The sequence below is a fragment of the Podarcis gaigeae genome (assembly GCF_964106915.1).
Source record: "Podarcis gaigeae genome assembly, chromosome: 4".
In the NCBI taxonomy this organism is placed as follows: domain Eukaryota; kingdom Metazoa; phylum Chordata; class Lepidosauria; order Squamata; family Lacertidae; genus Podarcis; species Podarcis gaigeae.
The window spans coordinates 94,110,194-94,129,820 of NC_139677.1; the positions used below are offsets into that span (position 1 = coordinate 94,110,194).

Genomic DNA, 19,627 nt, shown 5'->3' on the forward strand with positions numbered 1-19,627 from the left:
TGGTTCCTCATCCTCCTGTTAAGCCTTAACAAAGGAATGGGGAACATGTGGCCAGACGTTACAGCGTCACCAACCCCAGCCAGCATGGCCAGTGACCAGGGATGATGGGAGTTGTAGTCCAGAAACATGTGGAGGTTCCTCAATCTTGCATTAAGGTCTTGGCACCGTCCTTTTTTTTTTTAATTCAAAATTATAACAAGACATATTATCCAAAAACATATCATCCTTGTCCCCCCCCCCATTTTTCCTCCCTCCCACACAAAACCAACCCACCCCACCCCCCGACTTCCCTCAGTTCCAGTCTTTGGTTTCTCTAAGAATGCTGTTTTCTGCATGTTACAAAGTTATATAGCTCCTCAAACGATTTAGCTGATTATTATCAATAAAAAGTTTGTGAATGTTTATTCAAAACCTGCCAAGGAGTCCAGTTCACTTTGTTGCATCTTCAGATACTTTGTAAAGGGTTCCCATTCATCCTTAAAGTCACAGTTATCCTTGTCCGGTAGCTTATATGTCAGTTTTGCCAGTTCTGCATAGTCCATCAATTTTTCTTGCCATGATTCTTTAGTTGGGGTTTCTTCAGTCTTCCATCCTTGTGCTACCAGAACTCTCGCAGTCGTTGTTGCATACATGAAGATGTTTTTCAACTTTTTTGGCAGGTCTTTCCCTACAATCCCCAACAAAAATGCCTCGGGTTTTTTAACAAATGTTAAATGGAACTTTTTCTTCAATTCGTTGTATATCATTTCCCATTTTTTTTAAAATTACCTTAGAATCCCACCACATATGATAAAATGTCCCCTCCTTTTCCTTACACTTCCAACATATATTTGAACTACTTTTGTACATTTTCCCTAACTGCACTGGTGTTGTGTACCATCTGTACATCATCTTCATGTAATTCTCCTTCAATAGGGAACAATCTGTAAATTTTAAGTCAGTTTTCCATAATTTAACCCAATCTTCCATCATAATGTTGTGACCTACATCTTGTGCTCATTTAATCATAACTGATTTTACCTCTTCATCTTTCATCTCCCATTCTAATAGTATGCTGTATGTGGCCTTCAGTAGTTTCACTTTCCCTTCAATCACTTCCGTTTGAAACCTAGATCTAGTATAACTAAATCCTTTCTTGCTGTCTTCTTTATGTGTTTCATATAGTTGTTGACAACTATAGGACTTAGCACCATCCTGATCCTCACCTGCCTGTCCTGTTGTCCGCAAAGGGTTGGGAATACAACTTCTTTGAATTCAATTTTCCCAGCGTGTTTTCTACTCCTAAAAAGGTAAAGGTAAAGGTACCCCTGCCCGTACGGGCCAGTCTTGACAGACTCTGGGGTTGTGCGCCCATCTCACTCAAGAGGCCAGGGGCCAGCGCTGTCCGGAGACACTTCCGGGTCACGTGGCCAGCGTGACATCGCTGCATCTGGCGAGCCAGAGCCGCACACGGAAACGCCGTTTACCTTCCCGCTGGTAAGCGGTCCCTATTTATCTACTTGCACCCGGAGGTGCTTTCGAACTGCTAGGTTGGCAGGCGCTGGGACCGAGCAGCGGGAGCGCACCCCGCCGCGGGGATTCGAACCGCCGACCTTTCGATCGGCAAGTCCTAGGCGCTGAGGCTTTAACCCACAGCGCCACCTGCGTTTTCTACTCCTAGTGTACTCTAAAGAGAATGACCGAACCCTGTCTCGCATTTCTCTTCCATTCTTAGGGGAGAACACAGAACTGCCGACCTTCTCTGCCACTGCGGGGCTCCACTCTGTACTGGAGGACACAGTATCGCCCGCGTTCAGTGCCACCGTTATCATCATCGTCACAGTCATCATCTCCGGAAGCGCTTACCTGTGTTTCTTGAAATACATCTGCGCCGGGTGCTGCAAATCCACACAGGTGGTGCCTGTTAGGAGACTGGACCCCAGCAGATCGGAAGAGCAAGTATAAGTCTTGGTTCTCAGTCGGTTGTTGACGGCTCAGCCAAGAAGAACTCATGTCCACCTGGTGGATGAGAACGAAAAGACCAGCCTGTTCCTGATGGTGCAAATAAATGTTGGAAGATGTCTAAAAGGGGAAGATAAGCCGCCCAGAAAACACTTGTGAAACTTTGTTCCTTAAAATCTGGTTATCTATATATGGTTTATCTCCACTGGATAACTGATTGACATGGACGGGCCAAAGTCCAGCAAGTCACAGCCTGCAGGGCTACTCTGAGTCAAATGCCTGGTTCCATTCCCTGGAAGCCGAATTCCATTCTTATGGCTAGGAGATGGAATATTTGGGCATTGCTTCTTCCTGTCCCACATACAAGATTTGAAATACCCCTTCACTGCCTGTCACTAGGGGGGGTCTCCCTTTGCAACACCTGCTGTGAGCAGAATGGGTCCGACGTGGTTATGGGGTGGATCAGGTCTCTGGGGCTGAGCCCTTGATTTCCTGCACCTCTCCATCCCTTCTTAGAACGACTTTGTTCCTGTTTTTACTTTGCCTACAAATTGCAGTGCTGGTGAAGATCCCAGGAACCCGCCACCTTAATTTGTCCAGAGGCACCTATATAAATTAGTGCACTGGAAAACTGTGTCATGGGCCTGTGCCCCAGAGTCTTGTAAGTACCTAGCAACCTCACTGGGCCATTCCTAGGTCTTTAATGCTAAAGTCATCATGGTCCAATTCGCCTGATGGAAAAGTTGGTCCATCAAGGGCTTGCTCTTTTGAACTTTGGATGCTTCTAAGACGGACAGCCCACTCCTATGTTGAAAAGAGTCAGTTTGCCTCTAAAGAGGTTGCTCTGTATCTTCTCCTACTGTATTTTCTCCTACTCTTATCTGCATCTGTCAGTGCCGCTTATTTAAGCATAAAAGGTAAAGGGACCCCTGACCATTAGGTCCAGTCGTGGCTGACTCTGGGGTTGCGGCGCTCATCTCGCTTTACTGGCTGAGGGAGCCAGCGTACAGCTTCCGGTCATGTGGCCAGCATGACTAAGCCGCTTCTGGCGAACCAGAGCAGTGCACGGAAACACCATTTACCTTCCCGCCGGAGCAGTACCTATTTATCTACTTGCGCTTTGACGTCCTTTTGAACTGCTAGGTTGGCAAGAGCAGGGACCGAGCAACGGGAGCTCACCCCGTCGCGGGATTTCAAACCACCGACCTTCTGATCAGCAAGCCCTAGGCTCTGTGGTTTAGACCACCGTGCCACCTGCGTTCCGTCTATTTAAGCATACCGGTGTACAATTGCCCTTTGCTATTTCTCTGTTATCAGAGCCTTTCCTCCCTTCAGACAGGAAATCAGTACTGCTACACATGCTGTAAAAACCTTGCTGGCTTACAATGCAATCCTATACAGTGGTACCTCGGGTTACAAACACCTTAGGTTACAAACACTTTGGGTTACAAACTCTGCTATACCGGAAGTAGTACCTCGGGTTACAAACTTTGCCCCAGGATGAGAACTGAAATTGTGGCGTGGCAGCAGCGGGAGGCGCCATTAGCGAAAGCTTGCCTCGGGTTAAGAATGGTTTCGGGTTAAGAACGGACCTCCAGAACGAATTAAGTTTGTAACCCAAGGTACCACTGTATTATGTCTAACTCAGAAGTAAATCCCACTACATTCAATTGTGCTTATTTCTGTGGCGCAGTGGGTCAGTGTGTCTGGCTGTCAGCCAGAAGGTTGGTGGTTCAAGAAGCCCACCCAGGGATCACCGTGGGCAGGATTTCTGCATTGAAGGGGTTGGACTAGATGATCCTTGGAGTACCTTAAAACTCTACAATTCTATGATTTTCCAGGATTTCTGAGGCTGCAACCCATTATTGGGTTCGACTGGACTTTGAGGAGGCATGCATAAGGTCACTGTCTCTCTGGATAACCTACCTCGGTGGGTTGTTGTGCAGATAAAATGGGGAGGGAAGAATCCTGCACTTGAACTCCTTGGTGGAAAAGGTGGTACTGTATATAAATGTAATAAATGTAAGATGTTCATCTGCTAATTTTTTTCAACAGGAGGTAAGCCTATTGTTCCCCCCAGAGGTGCAAGTTGTGTGATTGTGGGTTTTCAGCACCTGTTGAAAATCTTCTCTCTTCACCCATTTGAAGAAAGTTGATTTGACAAAAGCAGAAGTAAATGGATAGGTGCTGTCCGCTGCTCTGGTTATATGGTTTTGTTTTAAGCTTGTTTAAAATCAGTGGCTTAATTTTCGTTTAATTACATGCTTGAGTTACAAGTTGCCCTGGGATCAAAACTGATGAAAGGTTGTGAATGAATGAATAAATAAAATTCCCAGAATCTGTTTACTACTCCAGCTCATCACATTTTGGAAGGCAGGTCGGTCAAAAGGGGTGTGCTATGTTTTTCAGTGGGATTCATTAGATGTTTTCTCCAAATATCTGAGCGATTTAAAATAGTCCACTGTAATATAAGCCAATTCAGAACCAAACCCTTAGATGAAACCAGTTATCTGGGAACGAAACAATGAAAATACTACTACACTCTTGATGAAAGCAGCAAAAGTGAAGAACTAAAAAGCATTTGTAGATAAAAACAAGGCTTAAGATTTCAATCGACACACTTAACCTAGGAGTAAGTGCCACTGAACTCAGCAGGGTCCACATTTGAATAGGTTTGCACAGAATTGCACCCTTGTATCACGAGACACCACCGAACTAATAAATCATAAGAGATAACCCTCTCTAAGCATATGCTGGGTCTTCAGAGCTTTAGAAACTGCTAAAGCAGGTTTGTGTGAACAGTGTTGGGGATCACCTTGCTTCCCTTCTACCAACACATGGAGCCCTCAGGTGGACAGATCCTGGGGAGGCCGTCCCAACTGAGATGGATCAACCAGTATAGCATGAGACTCTTCACCTCATGGTTGTGGGTTCGAGCCCCACGTTGGGCGAAAGATTCCTGAATTGCAGGGTGGTTGGACTAGATGGCCCTCGTTGTTGTTGTTTAGTCGTTTAGTCGTGTCCGACTCTTCGTGACCCCCTGGACCAGAGCACGCCAGGCACTCCTGTCTTCCACTGCCTCCTGCTTTTTGGTCAAACTCATGCTGGTAGCTTTGAGAACACTGTCCAACCATCTCGTCCTCTGCCGTCCCCTTCTCCTTGTGGCCTCCATCTTTCCCAACATCAGGGTCTTTTCCAGGGAGTCTTCTCTTCTCATGAGGTGGCCAAAGTATTGGAGCCTCATCTCCAGGATCTGTCCTTCCAGTGAGCACTCAGGGCTGACTTCCTTAAGAATGGATAGGTTTGATCTTCTTGCAGTCCATGGGACTCTCAAGATGGCCCTCACGGTCCCTTCCAATTCTGCGATTCTATGAGGGATCCTGGAAAGCAAAGCTGTCTCACCAAGAATGTTCTCTCACCTGTTGGGCCGTGTTCTGCCTCCACCGTCAGAGGGATCATGCCATTGGCCTGATCCAGTGGGTCTCTTCTTATGTTCTTAAAGGATATGGACAGTGCAATTGGGATTTGGTGGGTGTGCTCCCATCCCCACACTCTTTGCTCTGTGAATTTCCTCGTGTCCTCAACAACCAGCGTTTTGAATTGGGTCCAGATGTCAACGGGAAGCTGCCAGAGAAGCAATATATTCCCTGTTAAATAAATGCAGTGTTTATTTCTTTAAATGGGTGGATGCGCCCTTCATGGGACAGTTCGCCGGGCTGCACAAAAGTCAAGTTGAAGTGGCCGCCAGAGGGAGCCCCAGGAACGTCTCAAAAGGATAATGGTTCCTGGAGGACTCAGCTGGTTCTCTATAGGAAAATCAATCACAAGCAAAGAACTTCATGGCTGATCTCATCATATGCAAGTCCCTTTTCACCACTAACCCCCAACAAAAAAAATTTCTCACAGCCCAGATACTGTCAGCACGATCCTAGGCATGTCTACTCAGAAGTAAGTCCCGTGGAGTTTAGTGGGGGGATTGCTCTCAAGTAGGTAAGTACAGTGGAAGACAGAAGTGCCTGGCGTGCTCTGGTCCACGGGGTCACGAAGAGTCGGACATAACTAAACGACAACAACAACAAGGTAAGTACAGAATTGTAGCCTCTGGGCTGCGTCAGTTGACAATGCAGATAATTAGTTTTTCTCAGGGCTGTGCATGCCCATCCCTCACCTGCTGCTTTCAAGCTAGTTTAATTCCAAATCCTGCCATCTGCCAAGATGGATATGATAACCTGATAGATATTTGAAAACCCACCCCTTGATTTGCTTATCCATACCTTTCGCTTTGTACCATAAACTGATTGCCGAAGAATTGATGCTTTTGAATTATGGTGCTGGAGGAGACTCTTGAGAGTCCCATGGACTGCAAGAAGATCAAACGTATCCATTCTGAAGGAAATCAGCCCTGAGTGCTCACTGGAAGGACAGATCCTGAAACTGAGGCTCCAATACTTTGGCCACCTCATGAGAAAAGAAGACTCCCTGGAAAAGACCCTGATGTTGGGAAAGATGGAGGGCACAAGGAGAAGGGGGCGACAGAGGATGAGATGGTTGGACAGTGTTCTCGAAGCTACCAGCATGAGTCTGACCAAACTGCAGGAGGCAGTGGAAGACAGGAGTGCCTGGCGTGCTATGGTCCATGGGGTCATGAAGAGTCAGACACGACTAAACGACTAAACAACAACAACAACACCTTTCACTTACCACCCATGAATAAGGAAGGGAGTGGTGATTGTGATCTTGGTGTATGCCCACCCACAACATCACTGGGCAGATGTGGATACACCCCACAGTGCTGAGTCCACCTCCATCCACTTTCAGATGGACACACTGTGGTAATGCAGGATCAGTCCGCACTGAGCTTTTATTTTTGGAAGGAAACAGGTTGGAGAAAACGTTCTTCATAAAAGATGCCATGGGTCTGGGTTGTGTGTGGACTAGGTAGGAGACACAAGACTTCAATGTGCATTGCATGTAGAATATGATGTTGAGTGCACACAGCCAGGGCTGGATTTAGGTTTGATGAGGCCCTAAGCTACTGAAGGGAATGGGGCCCTTTAGATGTCCAGCTGTCCTTTGTCAACAACCTGTTGTCGCTGTTTTTTGTATTGAATATATGCTATGTGGTAATTTATAGGCCTAATAGGTATCTAAAGCCATTTGCACATAACAAAATATGTATTTTATCAAAGTAATTGATATAGAATGAGCAATATATTTTAGGGAGCAGGCTAGCAGGCGGGGCTCATTACTTACATCATAGGAGCCTAAACACTGTTGCTGTATGTAGGTTTTATTTTATTTGTTTTTTATCTTATATTTTGGAAATGTACATCCAGTTTTTCCCCCCTTTACATTTTTTGGGGGCCCCCAAGAGAGTGGGGCCCTACGCTATAGCTTGTTTAGCTTATAGGCAAATCCAGCACTGCACACAGCCTTAGTCTGTGATTATAAACAAAGTGCAAGTCCCTTTCAAGGGAAGCAGTACTGTTGGCACACAACCAAAAAACCACCCCAAACAACCCCAGAACGGTGGTTGCAAAATTCCACACTATGAAAGAAGACAGGCTTTTTTTAATGCAAGGAAGCTTGGGAAAGGCTATAACTCCGTGGAAGAGAATGTGCTCATCATGCAAAAGGTTGCAGGTTCAATCCCCCTAGGGCTGGGAGATTGTTGTCAAAATATAAATTTGTATCATTTAAATTTGTATCCCACCTTCCAACCAAAGATCACAGGGCGGTTCGCAACATAAAAATACAAAATGAAAATACAAAATACGTAATAACACGAAGACAAAAACAAGACAAAAAACGCCTCTCAGCAACACATTTAAAAGGCCATAGGAATGTTAACCCGCCCAAGACCTGGTGGAAGAGAAACATTTTCGCCTGGTGTGCAAAGCTACGTAGTGAGGGCACAAGACAAGCCTCTCTGGGAAAAGCATTCCACAAATGTTGAGCAACCGCGGAGAAGGCCCGTTCTCGTGTTGCCACCTGTGGGACCTCCTGTGGAAAGAGGCGCATGAAGGGCCTCAGATGATGACCGCAGGGTCCAGGTCAGTTCATATGGGGATGAGCTTCGACCGTTTTGCATAGCACACCTGAAGATGGAGCCTTTATTTCTAATACAGTGGTTCCTCAGGTTACATACGCTTCAGGCTACAGACTCCGCTAACCCAGAAATAGTGCTTCAGGTTAAGAACTTTGCTTCAGGATGAGAACAGAAATCGTGCTCCGGCGGCGTGGCAGCGGGAGGCCCCATTAGCTAAAGTGGTACCTCAGGATAAGAACAGTTTCAGGTTAAGAACGGACCTCCGGAACGAATTAAGTACTTAACCCAAGGTACCACTGTAGTTATAGGGCACTTCCAGACTGCCACTATTTTGCAGGAAGGAAGATTTAAGTTTGTGCAACTGAAGTGAATTGCAGTTCTCTGGCAACCTAGCACAACAGAGGTTTGGTGGCCATCTGTCATGGATGCTTTAGCTGACGTTCCTGCATTGCAGGGGGTTGGACTACATGACCCTAGGGTCCTCTCAAATTCTATTAACAAATCCATTTTTTAAAAAGCAACAACCCGTGCCTGTTTTTGCTTTCTGAAACGTGGCGGGAAAATGCGTGGGGTGAACAAATCACCAATGCAAAGACCCCACCAGGATGAATTCCCCTTGCCATTTAACTGCTCGGCGGATGGAACAAATGCTCAATAAAGACCAGATGCAGTTTGACTTCTGCGTAAGCTTTGTTGAAGCAAAGCTTAATGTATTTTTAATATTTTGTTGGAAGCCACCCAGAGTGGTTAGGGAAACCCAGCAAGAAGGGTGGGGTATAAATAATAAATTATTATTATTAATTATTACAATAGGTCTTCTGCAGGCGCCAACAGTTAAGCTTTGAGGGTGGGAATGTAGTTCAATGGTAGGGCTGGTGCTTTGCCCACAAAAAGTTCCAGGTTCAATGTTTGGCATCTCCTGGCAAATAGAAGGGGAAGAAATAGAGGCAGTGAGAGATTTTACTTTCTTGGGCTCCATGATCACTGCAGATGGCGACAGCAGCCACAAAATTAAAAGACGCCTGCTTCTTAGGAGAAAAGCAATGACAAACCTAGACAGCATCTTAAAAAGCAGAAACATCACCTTGCCAACAAAGGTCCGAATAGTTAAAGCTATGGTTTTCCCAGTAGTGATGTATGGAAGTGAGAGCTGGACCATCGGCGAAGAATTTATGCTTTTGAGTTATGGTGCTGGAGGAGACTCTTGAGAGTCCCATGGACTGCAAGAAGATCAAACCTCTCCATTCTGAAGGAAATCAGCCCTGAGTGCTCACTGGAAGGACAGATCCTGAAGCTGAGGCTCCAATACTTTGGCCACCTCATGAGAAGAGAAGACTCCCTGGAAAAGACCCTGTTGTTGGGAAAGATGGAGGGCACAAGGAGAAGGGGAAGACAGAGGACGAGATGGTTGGACAGTGTGCTCGAAGGGACCAGCATGAGTTTGACCAAACTGCGGGAGGCAGTGGAAGGCAGGAGTGCCTGGCGTGCTCTGGGGTCACGAAGAGTCGGACACAACTAAATGACCAGGGGCGCCGACTTATAAAAAATATTGGGGGGGGGCGGGGGCCCATACCGACTTATAAAAAATATTGGGAGGGCCCAAGACCTCCAAACCGCTGCTGCTGGGGGAACGAAAGGGGCGAGCCCCGGGCTGCCCTGACCTTAAGTGAACCTGTGAGGGCCCGCCCTTTGCGGCAGCCGATTCACTGCCGCCATGGGCGGTGAATATTAATGAGCTAGGGGGAATCCCCGCTTCTCGCGGGGCTGACGCCAGCCCCGCAAGATTGTTGATGGGTCGAGAGCCCGCAACCCCACCCCCTCTCTAGATCGGGAGTGGCTTTGTTTTAACTCATTACTGAATGTATTTTAAAAGGTAACTATCGTCAAACAAGGAAAATAAAAAATACCATCATAATTTTGTGATTTTACAAAGCATAATATAACTAATAATTTTCTTAAATTATTGGGGGGGCAGAGCCCCTCAAACGAATTTTTGAGGGGGCTCGGGCTCCCTCAGGCCCCATGGAGTCGGCGCCTATGTAAATGACTAAACAACAACAACAAAGGACAAGTCTGGGAAAGACCGACCCCTGTACTTGCCTGCATAAGGAGAACATGGTTATCTTCTGCCTGTGTGATTCAACCTTACACGTGTTTCCCTTTTCTCCCAAAAAAGCAGAAATCCAGCAGGCAGGGCATTTCCCTTTCTCCATGTCAGAAGAAAACTGCTGGATTTTGTCTGCCTTGCAGGCATTAAAAAACAAAGGAACCTCACAAGGGGGGGGGAGGCAGCCCCACTTGACTTTTATAAGTGTTTTAATAGCGTCTGGGTTGATGCTGAAAACATCCTCTTATATCCTGCAAAAGAAATAATTGTTAACTGAAGACAAAGAGACGCATCAACAGGAAATGGAGGCTGATAGAATACTAATGACCATTTAAGGTGATTGAGTCTGAACCGTTATATAAATACATTCAAGGCTGACATCTTTATCAAGAGCTATTAAATGCTGAAGTGCTCAGAGTAAGAGGAGGTAGAACGCAGAGGGGTGGAAACTGGCAGAGATAAGGGTAAAGAGGGAAGGATGAGAGAGCCAAGTGGGGTTTTCCTGTTTCGTTCTTTTAAAGCATTCCACATCCCCTTATCGAACCAACAGAAGATCGCAGTTAAGAAATTGGGTGGGTGAGGAAGTCTGTCTGAATTAGAAAATAATATTTCTGAGATGCAAACGAGGCAATAGTACAGACAAAACCCAAAGCAAAAAAACTGGAGGCTGGAGAAACTTTGGGCTATGTCTGGTACTGGATAAAGAAATACCAACTTATTTTATGTTTCTTGTTATAATTTATTTTTCATTTTACATTTTACATCAAACAAAATAATTTCGCAGTGAATTTCAATACCCCATTTCAACCTCGCTCACTTTCTGTATTTACATTTATAAGATATCTGCTGCATCTCCAAGTTAAACCTAATTATTATTTATCCACTATTACAAAATTAGTTTTATATCACTGCACGTCTTTACATTAATCCTGCTAATGATTTGATCTGTTTAAATTCATTTTTAAAATATTCAATAAACAATTTCCACTCTAAATTAAAAACTCTTGTCATCTTGATTTCTTATTATTCTGGTAAGTTCTGCCATTTCTGCGTATTCCAGCAGTTTTTGCTGCCATTCTTCTTTGGCTGGGGTGTTATCTATTCCGTCTTTGGGCTAAAATAATTTGGACTGCCATGGATGCATACATAAAATATTTTTTATCTCTCACCACCAAAGGAACACAAGCAAATAGTAAAGAGAACCCACACAGGTGACACTGACACAAAACCCCACACATACACTAAGAAGCATTGTCACCCCACCCCACTCACCATTCCCCCCTCCACCTCTTTCCCCCTTTTCCTCCTAATGTAACACTAAAGGTAAAGGTAAAGAGACCCCTGACCATTAGGTCCAGGTGTGACTGACTCTGGGGTTGCGGCGCTCATCTCGCTTTATTGGCAGAGAGAACCGGTGGACAGCTTCCGGGTCATGTGGCCAGCATGACTAAGCAGTTTCTGGCAAACCAGAGCAGCACACGGAAAACCATTTATCTTCCCGCTGGAGCGGTACCTATTTATCTACTTGCACTTTGATGTGCTTTTGAACTGCTAGGTTGGCAGGAGTAGGGACCGAGCAACAGGAGCTCACCCCGTAGCGGGGATTCAAACTGCCGACCTTCTGATTGGCAAGTCCTAGGCTCTGTGGTTTAACCCACAGCACCACCCACGTCCCTAATGTAACACTAATGTCTCAACAAATGAAACTGACCTGTAGAAAACGTAACTTGAAAAAAGAGACATTGCAGATACTTTTGTAAACCAATAAATCTTCAATAAAAATATATATTTGAAAACTAAAGATCAGGCTTTGCTTCTCGATCAATCAATCAATAAGTTTTTATATTGTTTGGGTATGTCAAATCCTATTATTCCCAAAAGAAAAGGTTCTGGTTTCTTAGAAAAGGTTAAGAATAAATGTGAACTTTAATTCCATCAGCACATGGGTAACGCTGCTAAATTGCATCTTGAATCTGCTTTTCGAAACGACATGGCCATGGGATTATAAATCAGTGTTTATAACAATTATGATTCAAAAATGTGCATTCTTCACCCACCAAGTCTCTTGCCTAAGACTCAGTTGACTGGAGCAAACAGGGCTCCAACGTCTGCCCCATGAGGAGGCGAGCGAGGAGGAAGAGGCAGCCCAATATTTTCTGATGCCTGAGGCCAAGGACAAAAGGGCATCCCTGCCCATTCCGCATGCAGAAACCAAAGGGAGTGGCAGTGGAGTCTTACTTCAACGCTGGTCACGGGGTGTCCTCTACCTGGGGGCAGCAGGCTAGCTTAGACGTTTCAGAGGAAATGTGGGGTGTGGGAGGCTACATCCTCTGCTGGGAATGTGAGAAAAGAAATCATGGTCTATTGTCTCCTCCAGCATTGGTCTTTAAACTTCTGGATCAGGAACAGAAATAGATAAAAGCAGAAACTGGTGTCAACAAAACTCTTCAAAGTGTTTGCATCAGAAGCACTGGGTGTGTGTATGTCAACGTTTGACCTCCGCATCAGGCAGCAAAAATCTTGTGCCGCCACCGTTTCCGTGCTAAATCAATGCAGTGCCTGACCTTTCTTCGCTTAAATAGACTTCAGTGCTAGGATACCGCTAGATCCTTAAAAATCTCAGGCCATAGACCGAGGACATGAATTTGTATACACTTTGCATGTGCTAAATTATATGTACAAGGGCAAATTTAGGCTGGCTTTCAAAGAATTAAGCTGCTGTGCAAGTGACAGGGGTTAAACAAAAAAGGGGGAAGGGGCTGGAGATTCCCCCGGTGCAAATGATCTGGGGTTTTACACACACAATTCTGCACTGGGCCACCCCTTAACAACATCCCTGGTTAAGTGGCTTGATACTGTTCATTGCTGTTTTTTCCTGAGAATTTTTCAACTTTCTGATAATAATGATCTTTTTTTGTTCCTTCTCTACTGTTTGCCTAAAGCGTTCAAAGATCACAAAATGCCAGGACTTCAAAGAGCTTTTTTAAAAAAAATAAAAATAAATCAGACATACCCTTTGTCGTTTCTCTTAACTAGACAATTTGATGAGGCACTGATTTCACCTTTTATAAGCCACAAAGTTCCAGCCACCGTAATGAGCTGAAATAACTTGAAGGGACAAAAATCAAAGGTATATATTAGTAGAGGTGGGGGGTTCTGCCCTAAACCTAAGATACCTATTAATTGCAGAGCAATATCCATAAGATCAAGAGGAAAATATGAGGTCGAATTTGCTGCATCCTGAAACACTCATCTCGGTTTATCATGCCTGGTAATGGGAATACTGTATAGTGCAGCAATATCTGAAGTAAGAAGTACAGGCTGCAATGATATGCCTCTTTCCATCGAGGGCCACATTCCATACTGGGTGATCTCCTGGGGGCCAGAGGCGAAACTGGAGATAGCGAAAGATTTACTAGGCTACACACTCAAAACACCCCTCTCTGCGTTATCAGAGTACAAGTTTGCATTCCTGCCCGGGGAAAACACTGCAGGAAAATGCAAAGCAGAATGTGTGAAGGGTGTGGCACGGAAAGGTATGCTGCCTGCAGGGAAAGGACCAGATGGAGAGGGCCACATTTGGCCCCTGGAGCTGAGCTTCCCCAACCACAAGCCAGCAATGGGAGGGGCCACAGCCAGTGGTGGGTGGGACCACTCTTTCTGCCATCCCCTTCCCCTTCCCCTGCCATTCCATTTTCTCCCATCCTCCCCCCTACCTAAAATTAGACTAAGGGTACATGAAATGAGGCCGAGGGCCACATGTATCCCTCAGGCTTTCTAGAACAGGAGCACTCACTGGCGTTGGACGAGAGGCCAGTTCTTCCTTCCGACAAGGATTTCTGGAGAGCCAGTGTGGTGTAGTGGCTAAGAGCGGTGGACTCGTAATCTGGGGAACCGGGTTCGCGTCTCCGCTCCTCCACATGCAGCTGCTGGGTGATCTTGGGCCAGTCACACTTCTTTGAAGTCTCTCAGCCCCACTCACCTCACAGAGTGTTTTTTGTGAGAGAGGAAGGGAAAGGAGAATGTTAGCCGCTTTGAGACTCTGTCAGGGAGTGATAAAGCGGGATATCAAATCCAAACTCTTCTTGATGTGCATCCAGATAATTACCTCAACCTCCAAGTGTCCCTATTTTCCAGGGACAGTCCCAGATTTACAGAAGCCATCCCAGCTTCTGATTTGATCCCGGAATGTCTCACTTTTCCTTCCCTATTTTCATCAGAGAACTGCTGGAGGGTATGTGATAACAAAAATATCTTATGCCCCAGCCACTTTGGACGCCTTCCAACAAAAATACAGAGGGGGGAAAGGGGGGTTGGAAAACCCAAGCATTAAAAGCTTCCCAAAACAGGGCTCCCTTCAGATGTCTAGCTGTTTACATGACCCCCAGGGTCCGTTTTAACTCTGCAGTTAACTCTGCAGTCTACGATTGCTCTATCAGTTTTGAGAAATTCCAGCTGAATGCCACTGAGAGAGCGTGGCAGACCATAATGAGGATGTCGAATCGACCACTTTCCTTTCCATTCCGGACAAGATGGGCTGCAATCAGATGGTGGCCTCTGACCACATTGGCATATTGGCAGAGCTGCTGTCTGCTTAGATGTCAATAAACTGCTGTGCGAAAGATTGCTGCCCATTTATTTGAACACTGAAGTGAGGTAAAACATTGAGTGTGCAATGTGAAGCCCTGGCGTTGTGTGGTCACCAACAGTGTGGGATGCCAGCACCCAGGGCAAGGAAAGTATTGTGCTCCTAAGGCAAGTATTGCGCCCCCTAGCCAGACCCTCCATGTGCTGCTGCTGCTGCTGCTGCTGCTTCCGGACTGAGTGGGTGGTCCTAGCGCTCTGTTAAGCCTTGCCAGGGAGGGTTTGGATTCAAATCACATGCAAAAATTGTATGTTAGGAGAACAGCACACCGAAATGCTGGCAGATTTGCCCAGGAGTTTGTTGTTGTTGTTGTAGTAGTTGTAGTTGCAAACTCTGGAATTGTGGCAAGCTGAGCTGAAGACTGGAGTAACGAAAAATTCAGAAAAACTGAATCCATCCTTACTCGAACTTTCTGCCCCTTTAACTGCTGGGGCCTCTCCTGAATGGTTAAAGGTTAGGTTTTCTCCAAAACCCATTCATTCCTTTTCCATCTATTGCCAAGGGCAGGATTCTGGATGTTTAAATAAAAATAAAAAACACCCTGTTTTTTGTTCCTATTCTTCCTGTTAAAACAAGCAAGCCCCATGGACCTTTGAGGTGAGAAGCTCTTTAATGTCCCGCCGACAAAGATCGGCACATGCTGTTCTTTCACACTTGCAACCGGAACCATCCCACGATCTCCAAAAGAAAGTCCCGTTCACTTAGAGACTGAATGGGAGTCCTCTGATGGTATCACAAAGGATTCCTTTGCCAGAATTCAGCCAGCGGAGCATTGGTCTCTGAAATACTGCTGCCGTCTGTGGCACCTGCATTGTCCTTGCCATTTTTCTACATATATTTCCACACGCATCTGGTGCCCTCCAAATGTTTTGGACTGCGATTCACAGCAGCCCCAAACGACATTTTTCTGTGGGGCACACTGCTCCCCACTCACCCTGCCTCTGCACCTGTATTGCATGCCTGCAGGGCCGGCCCTATCATGAGACAAGGTGAGGCAGCCGCCTCGGGTGGCAGGACCCACTGGGCAGAGGCGGTTTTAGGGTAGCGTGACCGGTTTGGCTGCACTAGGTGCTGTGTTGCAGGGGGTGCCAAGACAATGCTGTTAGAAAGGAGCGCTGGAGGCAGGGGGCCCTGAACTTCAGTGTCACACTAAGTGCTGCCGAAATTAGAGAGCCCAATGTCTGCCACTGCACTGGGGCAACAGATCTGCCCTCCAAGGAGTGCATCGTCTGCTGCTACTGCTGCAAATTTCGGCTGTGATGGCTCAGGATCCATGGATCTCATTTCAGCACTTTCTGCTGGTGGAATTTCTGCCGGCGAGACTTCCACCTGCCCGTACATTCAGCAGGAGGAAGGAAGAGATATGGGCCGGTGGAATGATACTTCCGTGGGAGACCAGCTGAATCAGAAGCAAGCGGAGGGATTTGGATGGCAGCCTCGGCTGTGAATCGAAAAGCACTGGGTTCACATCTCACCTCTCACTGGGTATCTTCAGAGAATTCATTGTCTCCTTCAGCCTCCACCCATCTCCTGTTTTGTTGCAGATATAGAGGGGCCATGATCCTGATCTGCCTTGCAGGCTTGTTGTTTTGATAAGGCAATGAATCAACTCTCCAAAGTTGACCTTCCAAAATTCATTTTTCTACATAATTATTAAAGGCACAGGGACCCCTCTCCTCTTTGCACCTGGTTATCAGAGTAGCCACACAACACATACAAACACAAAATGTGTAACATCATCAGCTAGTATATTCTTTGCTTCAATGGCTAGCATAGCTTATATACAGAAAGGACAGACACCGGCAAGGAGAAACACAATCCCACATGACCGTTTGGCAGTGACATTCTGCAAGTCACGTGACTTCTCGATCTCATGCATGTGGCCCGGAGCTGAAGGTGCCAGACGAGGCCCACCTTTGACATTTTCTCTCTGCCACCCCCGTTTTCTCGCAGATGGAAATGTCTGCTGTGTGTGCACAAGCCAGGCAAAAGGGTCCTTTGTTTTTTGCTAATTCGTCTGAAAAGAACAGTGTTGAGCCAGATTTTTATCATTCCTGGTGAGCAGCCAGTTTTCTCCCTCCGCTCATGTGAAATGCTCTGCGCTTGCAGCTCAGCCTTAGTGGGGGAAGGGCTGCGTTGCATAACAGAAGGCTCCCGGTTCGATTCCCGGCGTCTCCAGGTAAGGCTGGGAATGTCCCCATAGCCTGAAACCCTGGAGGGTTGCTGCCAGCTAGTGTCAACAATACTGAACTAGGTGGACCAGTGGTCTGACTCAATATAAGGTGTGGGAATCTTCAGGGTGGCAGGAGAAGATATATTGTTTATTAATATCCTTCCTAACTTGCGTTAGCAAGTTGCTTTACTTAGCAGAATGTATTCCCCTTTACACAGCAGAAAACTAGTTGCAAACTCGTGTGAGTTTCTTAAAACAATACACAAATCAATCTGGCTTGTCCAGACTGAAATGTGTTCTAATATTTTCCTGGTAAGACCCCTTGAATCCCTCCTAAAAGAATAAAGACACCACAGTCTTATTCATAAGCAACAAAAAGAAAGTTTACTCACGATCAGGCAGAGCACAGTGTGATCCCTGAAGGCAGGCTTAAGGCTTAAAGCTACAAACTTATACTAACAGGCTTATCCCATAAGGAAGATGGCCTGGGGGACCGCTTGGCTGGCAGCCAGCAGTTCATTCCAGGAAGTTCACAGGACGAAAAGAAGATGGAAAAAAGAGGAGAGGGGCAGCATGCCTTGTCCTTTAACCAGGTCTGGAAAGGTCACACCCACTTATTAGTCACATGCAAGGAAGGATGCTCCAGGCCAGGAGGAAGTTTTGACTGGCTGGACCAAACATTCCCTTGCATGTCCACTCTAGGAAAAGAAGGAATGTTGTACAGTGGTACCTCGGGTTAAGAACTTAATTCGTTCCAGAGGTCCGTCCTTAACCTGAAACTGTTCTTAACCTGAGGCACCACTTTAGCTAATGGGGCCTCCAGCTGCTGCCGCTGCACTGCCGCCGCATGATTTCTGTTCTCATCCTGAAGCAAAGATCTTAACCTGAGGTACTGTTTCTGGGCTAGCAGAGTCTGTAACCTGAAGCGTATGTAACCCGAGGTACCACTGTACTTGACTACTCTCAGTGGATTACATCCCACATAAAGCAACTTGCTAAGCCTTCAGTATGGAAGGAATTTCTGCACTTGGCAAATAGATATAAGTTTTGCAGATGCATAAGAGCACATGTAAAAGGTGCTCAGATTTCAGGGTCATGTTATGCAAGCCACAGAGCAGTTATCCAAGCTGTACCCTGCGCATAGCTGCCAACTTTTCCCTTTTCTTGTGAGGAATCCTATTTGGAATAAGGGAATTTCCCTTTTAAAAAGGGAAACGTTGACAGCTATGACCCTGCGAGGGAATTGTACCAGCTACACCTGTTGAACTCTCATCCTCTAGATAGCCATAGAAAGTTACAGGAGTTGCATTAGCCACCGCAAGAAGCGGGGCCTTCTCTGTAGTGGCCCCATATGCTTTGCAATGCCCCTCCCCCCCAGCTAAGAGGTTAGCACAGATCTTTTTCCTCCCAAACAGCCTTAGCATTTGGCCACCGGGGTTTCATTTGTGGGTTGCGATTGGTCTAATGCATTTGAACAAGTTGCATTTCTGCACAGTGCGGTTGGAAGATGTGGTGCAGTATAGATGCATTAAAATTAATCCACCCCTCCAAAAAAAAAACCCCAAACAAACACAGAGAGAAGGGAAATAGTAACTGCTCCAAAAGCAAAAAAACAAAACAAAATCCCAGCTCCTTTCTTTTCCACTGCCCTATTTCCTGAGAGCTTCCCTTCTCAATGAGAATACATATCTAATATCACATTTTCTCTTAATGTAGCCAAACAAAAGCTACAGGGACCAGGTTCCATGTCAAGGACACGATATGTGTACCTGAAGCTGGCTCTCCCCACAAGAGGTGCCAACAAGAGGCAAGGCAGAGAAGAATCTCAAGTACCGTATTTTTCGCTCTATAACACGCACCTGACCATAACACGCACATCGTTTTTAGAGGAGGAAAACAAGGGGAAAAACATTCTGAATGAAACAGTGGATGTATCATTTTTGGGCTTCATGCTGTGGCCACAGACATGTGATCTGATGGTGAATTTGGGGTGACCCAATGCAAAAATCCTGAGAATTCCTGTGGATCCATGCTTTGTAACCACGTTTTTGCACGATTGCAGCCCCAGGCAACAGTGGGTGCGTGATTTTTCTGGTGCAGGCTGTAGCCATGGACATGCTATGTGATCTGATGGTGAATTTTGGGTGACCCACTGCAAAGATCCTGAGGATCCATGTGGATCTATGCTTTGTAACCACATTTTAAGTGGGGAGTGAAGAAAAAACAAAGAAGGGACATGAGAGGGGTGTGCAGAGAAGCAGCTGGCTAAGAATGCAGGAGAGGGATTTAACGGGAGGGAGGAAAGAAAGGCAAAGGTTTTCCCCCACCCAAGCCAGCCATCCCTCTCTCTCTCTCTCTCTTTCTCTCTCTCTCCCTCCCTCGCTCTCTCTCTCTCTCCCTCCCTCCCTCCCCCCCTCTCTCCCTCCCCCTCTCTCTCTCCCCCAGCAGCACCGGAGCACAGAGACCACACACTGCTTTCCCCTCTGCTTGCCTGGAGGGGAGGGGCTTTCCCTGCTCTTTGTTCCGTTTCAGCAAACACAGCAACGAAACAGAGGCGGGTGGGCAGTAAGACCCTGAGGCAGAATGCAGGAAAGCAGCCACTTCCTCTTTTCAGGTTTCCCTTCTCCGTGAAGCGCGATTTGATTTTTGCCTGATTTTTCGGCTCCAGGGACCACACATTCGCTCTATAACACGCACAGACATTTCCCCTCC

General features: G+C 46.3%; 1 long non-coding RNA gene across 1 annotated transcript in view; it reads left to right on the top strand.

Annotated features, from left to right (window-relative positions):
* Positions 1-3,963, top strand: part of LOC310843846 — a 55,551-nt gene extending 51,588 nt beyond the window's left edge. Inside the window, exon 2 of the long non-coding RNA XR_014563688.1 lies at positions 1,715-3,963. This is a non-coding gene — a long non-coding RNA (uncharacterized lncRNA). The remainder of the gene's footprint in view (positions 1-1,714) is intronic.
* Positions 3,964-19,627: the final 15,664 nt, after the last annotated feature.